The 14,180-nt window shown below is 44.5% G+C and overlaps 1 long non-coding RNA gene across 1 annotated transcript; it reads right to left on the bottom strand.

Moving 5' to 3' along the window:
• Positions 1-238: 238 nt before the first annotated feature.
• On the bottom strand, positions 239-3,780 carry LOC144370501 (uncharacterized). The gene is made up of 2 exons (XR_013430474.1): positions 3,086-3,780; positions 239-1,604 (listed from the first exon to the last, which is right to left on the bottom strand). It is a non-coding gene; the product is annotated as an uncharacterized LOC144370501 (long non-coding RNA).
• Positions 3,781-14,180: the final 10,400 nt, after the last annotated feature.

Genomic DNA, 14,180 nt, shown 5'->3' with positions numbered 1-14,180 from the left:
GAGCACTTGCTTGGCACATGTGAGGTCCTGGGTTCAATCCTTAGCACCACACAAAAATAAATAAAAGAAAGGTATTGTGTCCAACTACAACTAAAAAAATTTTTTAATTGTTCTGCTTGAAAGTGTTCTCAATACACACACACACAAACACAGACACACACAGACACACACACACACATGTGAGTGGGTGGATATGTTAATTAGCTTGATTACAGTAATCATCAATGTGCAAGATACATGTATGTCACATGGTACTTTTATTTTATTTTATTTTTAAGCAGTTGTTATTATACTAGTGTATTAAGACAAGTACAAAATAACCTTGTAATCAGGGTACTGTATCAGTCAATAACAAAGGAAAGACCACTACAGTATGAAGAGATATGCAAATGACTCAAGTATACAGCTTTCATAGTTAACAGACAATTTTAAATGGGAAGTTGGTTTCTTTGACAAATGGTAAATTTTCTTGAAATAGGAAAAATAATATACAGTGCTCTAAGCATGAATAATAATTCCTGCCATAAATACAAGTGCCTTGCAGAAACTCCATGCAAATTTCAATTCCATTCTCTTTGTGAGTGTGACACTGTAGCTGACTTACCAGCTCAAACACTAGGTCAAGGGAAGCCTCCTCACTTTTGTCCTGGAAGAGCTCAGTACTCAATTTATCACTGATGTCCAAATGTCCAAATCTGTTGTCTTGAAAAATCCCTGGAATATAATCAATCCATTACAATGTATATGCAGTCGGGGCTAGTAGGAATATCACTTGAAACTGAATGTGAATATTTTCTCTGATAAGTAGATACTGATCCATAATGGGGGAGGGGGCAAGGGAGGAATGGATGAACTTTGGATAGGGCAAAGGGGAGGGATGGAAAGGGAGGGCCATGGGGGTAGGAAAGATGGTGGAATGAGATGGACATCATTACCCTAGATACATATAGGAAGACACGAATGATGTGACTCTACTTTGTGTACAACCAGAGAAATAAAAAGTTGTGCTCCATTTGTGTACTATGAATCAAAATGAATTCTGTTGTCATGTATGACTAATTAGAACAAATAAATAAATTTTTAAAAAAGTTCAGTCTGGAAGTGCCCTGCGGTCGAATGGACCACTATCTCACCCGTGGTTTCTGGTGGAAAGCTGTGATTTGGATTGGAACCGTTTTTTTCTGGAACATCAGTGGAAAGATGGGCTTCTGGTAGTTGGTCCCCCACAGGAATCAGGACAGATACATCATTTTCTTCTGTTGGACATGATGGATTAATTTCCAGAGGTTTCATTTCCATAGGTTCATGGAAACTAAACTGCTCTCATCACCACTCTCATCTCTAGATCTAAAATCCCCATGAACTGATCCAGATTCTAGCAAAGTGTTTAACATTGGTCTCAAGACCTCTTTGAGTTCCCAGTCTCTTCTGATCCTGCTTTTTCTTAGAACAGTCTTCAATGGAGTGATCTTCTCAGAGTCTCATTTGGCATGAAAGGTCATCAGAGCAAGAGGCAGGCTGCACTGCACTGTCTGGCTCAGGTTCGGTGGTTTCCATTCCCATAATGTGGATCAGCTCCAATTCCTCCTCAGGGTCTAAAAACCCTACCAGAAAAGGAAGAAAGATGATCATTTACAAAATGACAATTGAATCCCATTCACTCATTAAAATATTTTGTGTTGGTTTGTGACTAAGTCACTGAAATCACTCCTCCTGTGCTGTATTTATTCTCTACCAGTCCATTTTAACTTTTAAGAAATGAAGGCTCCAAAACAGCACAAGCTATTCAAAATCAAAGCACAGGTAAAGGCAGGTGAGAAAGAATGACTTTGAGCAGGACTTGGCAATTATTTGTGGACTTAACACTTTGTAATTCTGCTGGGTTATGAATTTTTATCATAAGGCCAAGGTGGGGTAGGATAGGAGACAGACATAACTGTGTCTAGATGAAGATAGCAAAGAAACACATCTCAGTTTGTGGTTCTCTTTACAGTTGTTTATGTATCATCGGCTTCATGAGTTGAGAAAAACTTGGAATCTTTGTGAGGGGGAAAAGTTCATCAAATGAAAGATAAACTTCAAAATTAAGTTGTGAATTTGGGGTATGAGTATATACAAAGAAAACAAGAGACTCTCAATTCAAGTGTTACATGGGATAAAGTCAGAAGCCTGTTAAACATTTCTATATTCATAAAGTTCCAATATACTCCAAGAATGTGAAAGGCCTAGTATGGCAATTGCCAGAAAAACATTACCACTACCGAGAAAGAATACCAGGTTTTCAGCTTCAGCAGTAACCACACTGCATACTGTGTTAAAAACCAAACAGGACCCCCATTATAGGTAAAGGCCTCATTTTTGTCTCCAGAAAAGTTACATATGTGCACTTTAAAAAGCCAGTAAAGGCATATTATAGAAAGGCAGCATGAAATACACACAAAATTTCAGATACTAAATGAACTCCCCAAAGAAATTAAAATGTTCTTGCAAGAATCAGAATCCTTGAACAAAAGTGAAATTTGAGAGTATTGGCTGAGATCATGCCAAGCAAGAAAGATAATGAGCAATTGATTCTCTTCTCTTTTCCACCAAACTGAAAGGACATGTGATGCAAAAGCCTAGGCCTTAATCAAATATGCATGGAGGGTGTCCAGTACAGTGCCCAGCACAATGCACACAGTGGGTGTTCCATACATATTTCTTAGCTGATTTCATGAAGAAAAAGGCATGCATTAAAGGCTAAGTTTTTGGTTGCTTGTAGGTCAAAAACAAAAACTGAGTTTTGAGAAAAACATTACAGTCCTCATTGGAGAGATTCATAATTGATCTATAGAAAGTGAATAATCAAACTTAGAAACACAAATCACAGAGCATGGCTCATGACAAAGTGTTTGCCCAGGTACAAAAGGAAGCAGTGGAAAAAGGAGCTTTCAGAGCGAGCGGTCATCCTCAGGGAAAGCTAGGAGGCAGCCAAGCAAGGCCTGTGGTTCATCCTCTGGTGCTCCTGCCTGGAGGCACAACTGGCACAGCCCGCGGTGTTCCCTCCGCACCACCTGAAGCCCACGCATGCTCACTGACCACTCACCTGGCCCCCACCCCGCACCGCGCCGGCGGACAGGTGGGTGCGGGTTCCCTCAGGCGCTCAACCGCCGCCCCTCCCCAGCTCCAGGGCGCCCCAGGCGGCACCCAGTCCCCATCAGCGGGCACCACAGGGACAGAGGTAAGAGAGACTCGGGTTGCTGCGCGCCATCCCCGCCCGCCGCGGGTCCCAGAGGCTCCTCCCGGAGGACACCTGCCCGCCGGCCGCCCTGGCGCGCGGGGCAGGCAGCGTCCTAGCGGGAAAGAGGCGCCCGAAGTTCTGGTTCAGCTGCCGCGGGCCGCGGGTCTCAGGCCGCGGAAATGGCCGCCTCGGCCGGTCCGGCTCTGCACACCTGCCGGCGACAGGCGGAGCGTGAGGCCGGGCCAGTGGATGCCGCGCCCGGGCAGCGCAGGTAGCGACCAGAGCGGGACCTGAGCGGCACCGCCATCCCGCAGCCTCCAGCCGTCCAGGCTTCCGTTAGCGGAAGCGGGCGCTGGGAGGGAGCGCGGCGGACAGTGCGCCCCCTGCTGGCTGGTCGGCCACTCGGCCGCCAAGCCGCCAAGGAAAGCCCAGGACTCTGCAGCTATTTCAAATCAAAGGCTGAATGTTCTCTCTGATAAGTGGATGCTGATCCATAATTGGAGAAGGGGGGATGGAGGAACTTTGATGGGGCAAAGGGAGGGAGGAGTGGGAAGGGGGAAATGGAGGCTGGAAAGATGGTGGGATGAGATGGACATCATTACCCTAGGTCCATGTATGAATGCACAAATGGTGCATCGTGTACAACCAGAAAAATGAAAAGTTGTGCTGCAATTGTGTACGATAAATCACAATGCATTCTGCTGTCATATACACCTAATTAAAATTAATTACTTAATTTAAAAATAAATCAGCAAACTACAAAAAAAAAAAAAAGAATTTTAAAGCCCTCTAGAAGCACATGGAGATACAAGGAAGCCAAATGATCATAAAATATTGAGAAAGAACAGTGGGGACTTGACAGGACTCCACAATGGGCAGGAGGAGTGGCGAGATGGAGATGCTGCCTTTGAATTGTACAGTGCGTTTATTATGTTTTAACCCATTGGACAATTGTCCCATGGGACAATCCACGTATTTCATTGAAGCAGCCCCAGAACACTCTCCCAGGGAATCCATCACCACTCCATAGCTGCTCCCCCTGCTGCCAGGATGAGGCTCCGTGTCTCCTTTATCCAGACGCAGAGGCTGCAGGTGCTGCTGGCGCCAGGGTGTGTGACTGGGGTGGGGGGCTGCCCACTATGTCCCTGATGGAGATGCCACTAGAGAGGTTCAATCTCTTACTCTGCAGGGACTGACAACCACTCAGCCTGTCCAACCCCAACTCATCAGGGCCCTGGTCAGTGAATCACTAGGTGTGGAAGGACTGGGAAAACCTGGCCTTCAGAGTCTCCCAGGCTCCTCATGCAGGCAGGACCACCCACTGCACCCAGATTTGCAGCCCTGTGGGCAAGCAGTCCTGGCCTCAAGCAGGGACAGTATGGCTTCAAGGACGAGTGGGACACATCCCAGTCCTGGAATCCCTCAGCTGCTGTGAAGCCTCCTAGGACTTGGGACACGTTTCTCAATCTGAGGATTGAAGGACGTGGTGTGTCAAGATATATATCACTTTTTGCACATGTGCCACATTCAACCAAGCCCAATACCTATTCATTTCAATGCAGTACTCATGTGGAAGATCAGGATTGTGGTTACTTATCTTCCTTTTTTCCCCTTTTGTGACTGAGAATCAAATAATATAAATAGAGTCAGTTTTTTTCTTTGTTTTACTTTTTCTAATTTTTTTCTAATTAGTTACGCATGAGAATGGAATGCATTTTGACACATGACTCATACATGGAGTATAGCCTCTCATTCTTTGGTTTGTATGTGATGTAGAATCATCGTGGTCATGAAATCATAAGCCATAATTTCATTCTTCTTTAAAGCTGAGTAATATTTCATTGTGTGCACATGCCTCATGTTCTTATCCATTCATCTGTTGAAGGGAACCTAGGTTTGTTAAATAGTTTATCTATTGTGAATTGATAAATATTGATAAACTTTGATGTGATTACATTACTGTAGTCTGCTGATATTAAGTGCTTTGAGTATAAACCTAAGAGTGGGATAGCTGGGTCAAATGGTGGTTTCATTCCCAGTTTTCTGAGGAATCTCAATACCACTTTCTGTAATGTTTGCACCAATCTGCAAGGCCACGGGCAATGTATGACTGTACCTTTTCTCCCACAGCCTCATCAACATTTAATACTGCTTGTATTCTTGATAATTGTCATTCTGAATGGAGTGAGATAAAATATTAGAGTAGTTTTGACTTGCATTTTTATAACCACTAGAGGTGTTAAACATTTTTTCATATATTTGTTGGTTGATTGTATATCTTCTTAGTTAAGTGTCTGTTCTGTTCCTTAGCCCATTTATTAATTGGGTTATTTGTTTTTTTGGTGTTGAGTTTTTTGAGTTCTTTATATATTCTGGAAATTCTCTATCTGAGGTGCATGTGGTAAAGATTTCATCCCATTCTGTAGGCTCTATCTTCACATTATGGATTGTTTTCTTTACTGAGGAGACAGTTTAGTTTGAATATATCCCATTTATTGATTCTGGATTTTACTTCTTGTGCATTAGGAGTCTTGTTAAGGATGAGTCAGTTCCTCGGCCAACATGGGACTACTTTTTCTTCTACTAGACCCAGGGTCTCTGTTCTAGTGCCTAAGTCTTCGATGTACTTTGAGTTGAATTTCCACCAGGGTGAGAGATAGGGGTTTCATTTTATTTTTCTACATATGGATTTCCAGTTTTCTCAGCATCATTTGTTGAAGAAACTATCTTTTCTCCAATGAATGTCACGTGTATGAAAGAAGATTCCTTCCTACACAGGATCTAGCCAATGCAAATGCAGACAAATTGGCAGAAGAATTTAAGAGGTTTGGAGTTACACCAAGGGTAAGAGTATGTGAAGCCACTCTAGACACTCCTCTTGTGGAGAAAGAAGGCAACCATGTGCTCAATTGGCCTTTTACTGATGTTGCACCACCCTCCAACAGGTTTTTTTGGCTCTTAAGTCTTTGGAAAATTACCTTTCATGCAGCACCTGGTTGTTTCATTGCTGTCTGTGGCCCTGAAGGCCTTGGGAGGCTCCAGTGTGGGTTGCTCTAGCATTAGTTGAAGGGGCGCTGTGGCATGAAGATGCACCACAGTCCCTAAGACAAAAACAGTGTGGGGCTTTGAACAGCAAACAACTCTTGTATTTAGAGAAGCATCATCCAAAAATGCAGCTGTGCTTCAAAGGTTCCAGGGGGCACAGGAACAACTCCTGCGTTCCGTAAGTCGTGGTGCCTGATGCTGCTGCCTTGGAAATGGGACGTGTGATGGGACCTAATTGGGTGTAGATATTAGCTAGTGTGTTGGTGTGCTGGATGGGTCTGATGGAACTTCCATGGGAATACTGGAAAGGAGTTTCACCAGGCCACAAGGTAGACAGAATTACATCATCAATGATCTGGTGATGATCAACCTACGTAGACACTGAGCAAAAACTACTTTCTGTTTGGTAATTAAAATGTGTTATGCTTTGGGTGTGAGTTGTCCCCCAAAGCTCACGGGTGACAATGCAGAAATGCTCACAGTGAAGTGATTAGATTGTGAGTGCTCTGGCCTAACAGTTGACCTAACAAATCCTGAGTTTTTTAAATACTTTTATTTATTAATTTTTTAAATTGTTGATAGATATTTATTTTTATTATATGTGGTGTTGAGATTCGAACCCAGTGCCTCACACATGCCAGGCAAGTGCACAACCACTGAGCCATAACCCCAGATCTCCAAATCTTGATGATTTTGAGTGGATGATTTGAGAGGACTAGGTATTTGGTGGTAACTGCCAGCAGGTGATGTGAGTCAGCAGGAAGGAGGTCGTGGGCGCCCGCCCTTGTGGGTTACATTTTCTCCCTGGGAGCTTGCTCTGTCTCTCTGCATTCCTGCTGCCATGGGACAGGGTAGTTTTCCTCTGTCATGGGCTTTCACCATGATATTCTGCCTCTGCTCTGGCCCAAAGCAATGGTGCCAACTGATCATGGACTGAAACCTCTGATATTGTGAAAATATCTTTTCTCCTTCTACAATGGATGTTCTTGTTAGGGATTTGGGTCACAGTAACAAATAAATAAATAAATAAATAAATAAATAGAAAAGGGACCACAATAAAAAAATTTATATCATTTTCTACAGAAAAAAACAATATCCTTTTATTTTTAAAATTCTATCAAAATAGGTTTCCATATGACACTGCATTTTTAAAAAAATTAATGTTAACCAGCCTGTGGGTTAGCAGACTATACAGACTTCATCAGAGCATTCATAGATGCTTAGAATATTTACAAGTGTTGTTCACTAGGTGGTAAAGTTCTGTTGCTATTTTTCCAGTACATATTCCTCAGTAAAAGAAAGGGCATATGTTGGAATTCTTGTTTAAAAATTCTTAACAAATGGAAAAAAGCAAAATTTTCTGAAAAAAGATCTTTCTTGAAATAGTTCTCTTAAACAATCAGGAATATAGAAATGCAAAATAAATGTAAAGAAGAATAAGAAGGTTTAAGTTCATATTATTCTTTTAAATTATTTAAAGTAACATTGAGGTAAATTTTTACGTTCATTATAAAAATGTTGTCCCACCTTCTGCAAATGATTTAACTCTGATTGCTGCAATGGAAATTTCACTTATTTAAAAAAATATATGCATGGAAGAATAATATCTTGCTTGCTACCTATGCACAAATTCCAGCTGACCTCAGACTAGTCAGGCAAGATGACCTTTGAGAAACATCAGTCGCAGAGTCTGTTGGAGTCACTACTCAGTCTTGCAAACTGAACAATATTTTGACAAGAGAGCCAGGAACTCACTGAGTCTTCAAGACTGTGCCAAACAGCCTCCAATGATCTTCTCCACGAATGCTTGTGAAATATGCATGTGGAAGAGGTGTGCAGAAATTCTGGAATAACCAATATTGATTGATCAAAATAATTGATCAGAAGAAACACATGATTTGGGGCAATTCACATAGAACTTTATTGGAAAGAATCTCTGCATTTTCCTTAGCAGGCAATTGGCCCTGTTCCTAGTCCCAGTTTCTGCAAGCAGTTTAGGAGCCAACCTGTGGCAGACTGGCTGGAAGTGTCCCTGGCCCAATGGAGCAGGCCATGTTTTCACACGCTGGCCCTTTCCTAGAGGAGCTTCATCATCTTTTTCTCTTTAGCAAGCCTCCTGGGGAAATCACACATGGGTGGGATGCACTGTCTACACGGTCCCCACAGTCTGGGCTGCTGGACAAATTCAGACACAAGAGGTGCAAGGCCTTCTTGGGTGGATCCCTCCCCACCTCGTTGTCACAAGGGCTGAGGCCAGGGCCAGAGCACAATAGGAATCCTGTCCCACTGAGGACGTGACTTCAGCTGGCAAGGCCAGACTGAAGCCTATGTGGAGCCCATTTGACCTGAATAATGGAGCTTGCTATATTCAGGGTTGGTGCCCTCTCCTGCAGCAGACCTCACAGGGGCTCCTGTCCCTGAGGCTATTGGAACTGTTGGAGGGGAAGTAGTTCTGCTGTAATCCTCTGAGTTAGAAGATAGAGAAGTTGGAGTCACAAGAACCAAATTATTGCTGTTAGGAGAACAAGTCTTTGACTTCATTGTTTTTAGGTTTTGGTTTTCTGGTTTGAATTCCCTGTTTTTTTGTAGGAAGAGGTTGAGGCACTGCATGGAGTTTCTGATAGAGTCCACAGGCATTGCACGCAGGTTTGCCTTCAGCGTTTCTGCAGCATAAGGTCATGATGGTGGTGTGCCAGTTGTCATGGGATAGTCCTAGCCACCAAGATGAAGGCACGTGCTTCTGCTGCTTGATGAGGGGCAGACTGAGGTCATTCATCTTAGTGTAGAGGCTGCAGGCTTTGCACAGGTAGGGGCCAGTTCCCTCCTACCACCAAGTAGTGTCTAGATGGAGCCACAGTTTATGCATTTGGTGCGCTCTCTGGCAGGTCCTCCAGTAGGTTTGCAGTGGGGCCCAGAGGCACTGCAAGCAAGGCTCAGGCTTGGCTGTTCAGACTGTGCAGCAGTAGAGTCTCCAAGGGTCCAGCTGTCCAGGCAGACATCAGTGGCAAACCTATGTAGGGACTCAAACTGAGTCCTTTTGAAAACTGCAATACAATTTAGTAGTTTGACTGACTGACAGCCTCGTTTCTTGAATAGCCTTGGCTCAGGCAAGTACAGCAGCTGAACTTGGCCAATGCAGAGTAGTACTATTGTTGTAAGCAAGGAAAGGATTTTGTGCCTCACTTTTTAGTTCGTAAATACTGCCACATGGCACTGCACACATTAGTGCCATGGACATTTTGTGATTGTGAGGGCTTTCAGAGAATCCAGTCATTCCAGTTGTTGATTTTTGTATTTCTGCTTGCTCAGATAAATTCTATGGAATTGAATTTCTCTAAAGTTATTTTTTCCTTTGAATATCAAGTTAGAGCTTATTCATCTTAAGGATGAGGGTGTTATTAATGTTTATATTCTATTTTCATCATTAAAACATACAACTAGAGGTTCAGGGACTGCTGACCAGGGTTGGCTGTGCTTAAACTCTGAATTCATCTGTGGGCTGGGTACCCACGCTCTGGGTAGGTTCCTGGTTTGGGAAAATTTCCCCACTCAGTCCCATGCCCCTCTAGTAGTTAGGATCCAGCTCTCCAATAATGTCCCTGATGACCTTTGCAGCAGGGCAGGGACATACCCTCTTGCCAAGGAAGTGTGCAGACTTTGCAATCTCCTGGAGGGTTGGACAGCTGCGGTGGCATCTCTTAGTCTGAGAAGTCAGAGTACAAGAGCCTGGCCACAGTGATCTTTTCTGCCCAGTGGTGGACCTGGTCACCCAGGTAAGGAGCTGGACTCCTCCTCTGCAGACTTTAGAGTCACTCTCATGGCTTCGGTGCCCAAGGATCCTGGAGGGCAGAAGCCAGAACTTGCCTCCCAAGGAAGCTGTGGACCCCTCCAGGCCTACAGGCCTGAACACTACCACTCAGCCAGGCAGTGGCCTTTGTGGCTCCCAAAGCCTAGGGGCCCTCTCACCTCCACAGGCACAGATGAGCACTTGCTGCTGAGAACTGCAGGTAGGAAAGGATCTAACCAGCCCTGGAGATGAGCCTGTGCATGGAAGGAAGAGGCATCAGGATTGGAAACTGGTGCTTGGTGGGGAAGGGACACCCACTGGGTAGCACCTGAATTCTGTTCCTGTCCCCAACCCCATACCTCTCCATGCCCCATGCACCTGGCATAATGGCCACAGCAAGCAGCTTATAGAACATCTCCTGGACAAAATGCAGGGCTCTCAAAGGGCATGGTGAGCTATTTCTACATTTCCCCTTGTTCATTCTGGGGTCCTGAGCAGACAGAAAGCTCCTTTTATTTTGAAAACCCAACTCCAGTGCCTAAATTCATGGCAACTTTGGCAAAAGCCACAAGCCGGATGTAGAAGATGGAACATGACCCTGTTGGAGAGCCCCATCCCATGTATGCTAGTCACCTGCATGACCAGGTGACACCCTCTTACCCAAACACTGTCCTCACTGGCCAAGTAATCTGCCCTCCAGGGGGGTGCAAACTGAACTCACCTGGACTAGGAGGTAGATGTCTCAGGGTCAAGAGGCTGGTGACCCCATCTAGTGCCCAAAGCCTGATCAGATATGGAGGGACAAGGAAGAGAACCAGAATCGCAACTCCCCTGTCATGAACTGCCTGGCTATTGGTGGCAGGGCAGAGAGGGGTGGCCTAGTGAGAACCTGCACATGGAGGAGGCTGGTCCCTCCAAAGACATCTCCCAGACCTGCACCCCCATGCCCTACCATAGGAGGCTGAAGTGGTGGAGGGCAGGCTACCCTGAAAGCCTGAAAGATCTACAAGGGATTGTATTGTGAGCTGCAGTCCGTCTCTTTGCTGGTCTTGTCTGGACTTAGAGGGCTGCAGGTTGTTTCCTAGCAAACCTCCAACCCCACTATCTTCATCTGTCCGAGAGATTCAATAATGGCAATTACGCCTTTGAGCTGTGTATCTCCAAGGATGCAGGCTCCTGTCACAGTGAAAGGAAGGGTGGGTCCACTTAGCTGGCAGGATCCCAGTGGGCACTTGGTACATAGGATTGCTGTAGTGGGGATGGTACGAATGTGTTTGGGAAATCATGGGCTGGTGTGGCTAGAAGGGGCAGTGGGCTCCTCGAATCTAGCTGATACATTGTCAGTCCTGCTGGGTTGGGGGATAGTGGCCTGTTTGGGGGGACCACTGGCCCTGGTCTGAGGATCAAAGCACCTCTACCCTCCTATGCTAGTCATTTTTTGGCACTGTCAGGAAGTTCCATGTGTGATGGTTCATGAATTGGATTGTATGTCCCTTGGTTTCAGGCTTTGGGTCACCTAAGGAGCCCAGTATCCCTTAAATAGGGGAAGTACCTGGGGTCAACCTTTATTTATCTGGGCATGGAGATGCTCTGCTGTTCTAACTTTTCAGATTTCAGGGAGAGGCAGCCATGGTTTCATAGCATTCTTTCTCCCACACACCCAGGACCTCCCCCACGGTTTCAGTTACCATTTCCTTGTGTCTGAAGACAAGTCACTATCAGGCTCTCTGTCTTCTCATATGGGCTGACCCCCTGGTACCAGAATCACCTTCCTCTCACACATTCCATTGCCTTGAAGGGAAGGGATTCATCTGTCACATTTGGATAGAAACCTGCCTGTGAACCTGGAGTTCTGGAGCCACAGAGGAGGAAAGAGATTGACCAGTGCTGTAGTAGGTGATTTGAACCACTGAGTAGTGCTACAAAGGCTGTGGAGAGGGAAGGTCAATGGCTTGTCTGAACACTGTCCTGGGGCACTTGATGGGAGGGTTCAAGGTGAAAGGCAGGGCTCCTGGGTAGCAACTGGTTCTCCTCCACGGGCTGGTGCTATGCTGGCAACTGGAGGGATAGACAGAGCACAAAGGATGATAAGTGACCTAACCGCAGAGGTAGGATCTTGAGAGTCACAAGGGCCTCCTGGCTCATTGGCCACTCGCTTGTCTTAAACAGAGATGGAAAGCTACATTATCTTCCAGGTCCCAATCTATACATGTTCCCATATCCACCCCCCAGTAATGATGACCAGAAGTGACCTAGTGAGCCCAGGACACACAGTGCTTAGCCCAGATTCTCAGGCAGCACTGGACCATGCTGCTCGATGGGAGATTACATTCCATACCGTGGTGAAGATGAGGCTTTCCTCTAAAATATGTGGTTCAAATTTAAGAAATAAGGGAAAGGGACTTAAAAATTATTAGTCAATCCAGGTGTGGTGGTGCATTCCTATAATCCCAGTAATTCAGGGGCTGAGGCAAGAAGTTGTTGAGTTCTAGGCTAGTATCCCAAAAGTAGTGAGACCCTGTCTTAGAATAAAAAGTAAAAGAGTTTTGTAAAGCCCAATGGAAGAGCACCTTTGGCTCAATCTTCTGCACACACAAAACATGTTGTTATTCCAAATTTGCATAATGTCTAGCTCCACACATTACCATGAACATATGTCACATCTTTCTTTGACATCCAATCAGAAAGCAAGATAGATGCATAAAAAGAGTCAGAAAAACTAGAAACAATAAAATTTACGTACATTTGTGGGGCAAGAGCAAGGCCATGGAGGCAAACACGTGAGTTTTTAGGAAGCCCCTTTAGCTAGCAATGAATATCTTAGCCAGGTTGAAGGTCAGGAAAATTGCCCAGCTCAGATCAAGCAGGTTACCACCAAACCAGAGTGTGGGTTTCGGGATGGTGTCAGGTCAGGCATACATGCAGATCTCCTCTATGCTCCACAGTGAGTGTTTTAGATGCACAGTGTTTAACCCTGGGCTTCAGTGTGGACCCCAGGACTTGAATGAGCACTTCAAAACCAGCTTTCCCTCCAGGCCCAGCAGTGCAGGTTTCAAGACCACTTCATGCCTGAGAGGGAAGCTGGCAAATGGGAAGTCTGGATATGATGTCCCATATCCAGCCCACCTGTGACAAAGTCCAAGCCTGTCCTGGAGACTCTAAACCCCTGCACTGCACTATAGGAAAGCCTAGCCAGCTGTTGAGTGATGTGCACAAGGGCATCTGGGTTGACATCATATCCACAAGACCAAGCAGCCCATTGCTGCTATTCAGGGTTGAAGGGTTGGTGAGTTCAAGCCCACAGCCTGGGCTGAGCTTCCTGGGTGGGTTACACTAATTGAATGTGTTATGTCACTTTGTTTGGATTGTATTTATACACACAAACTCAACATAGACAATGCAGTGAATGATTACTCCACTTAGGAGGAGTTCACTTAAGAGACTATAACATATATACAGTGAGAACTACTTTCGTTATACGCTCTTAACATCCCATAATTGTGTTAACAAGTTCTTTCTGAATTCTTTCTAAGTTTTAGGTTCCCAAGGTCCACAGGCATGATTTGTGATCTTTTGGAAGTTTTCAGATATTTGTATGTCTGTTTATATTCCTTTCTCCCTTGTAGCATTTTCTTTTCTTGTATTGTCTAGTATTTTTCCTTAAAGTGATCTCTTTTAGTTACATTCAATTTACTGCTCTCCCAGAGCATTCTTTATAACTGCAGCTTAAGTTTTTAGGTTACACCTCAAACTTTACATAGTTTCTATCCTTCCTGATGGAAATCACCCCATTAGTTAGGAAAACCACAGTATTTCTATATCCTTTATTACCTTATTGTCCTCTGATGAATCCTAACATAACCACACTTTTATATATGACAATTAGTTACTTCCTCCAAACTAAGACAAAAAAGATCTTTATTGTCTCCAGTCTCTGTCCCTGTCACCAAGGGAATTATGATAGAGTGCTTAAACACTGCAATTCTTTCAGACTTTTGTTTCCTAGAAGCATTACCCTCCCATTAGTCTGAAATTACTTGAAAGTAATGGCCATATTTATTTTGCTCATCACCAATTTATAAGTAGTACCATGCAGAGAATATACTCAATCAATACTTATGAATGAGT

Source organism: Ictidomys tridecemlineatus, chromosome 14 (assembly GCF_052094955.1).
Source record: "Ictidomys tridecemlineatus isolate mIctTri1 chromosome 14, mIctTri1.hap1, whole genome shotgun sequence".
NCBI classification, from domain to species: Eukaryota; Metazoa; Chordata; class Mammalia; order Rodentia; family Sciuridae; genus Ictidomys; species Ictidomys tridecemlineatus.
This window is presented reverse-complemented; position numbering and strand designations above follow the sequence as displayed.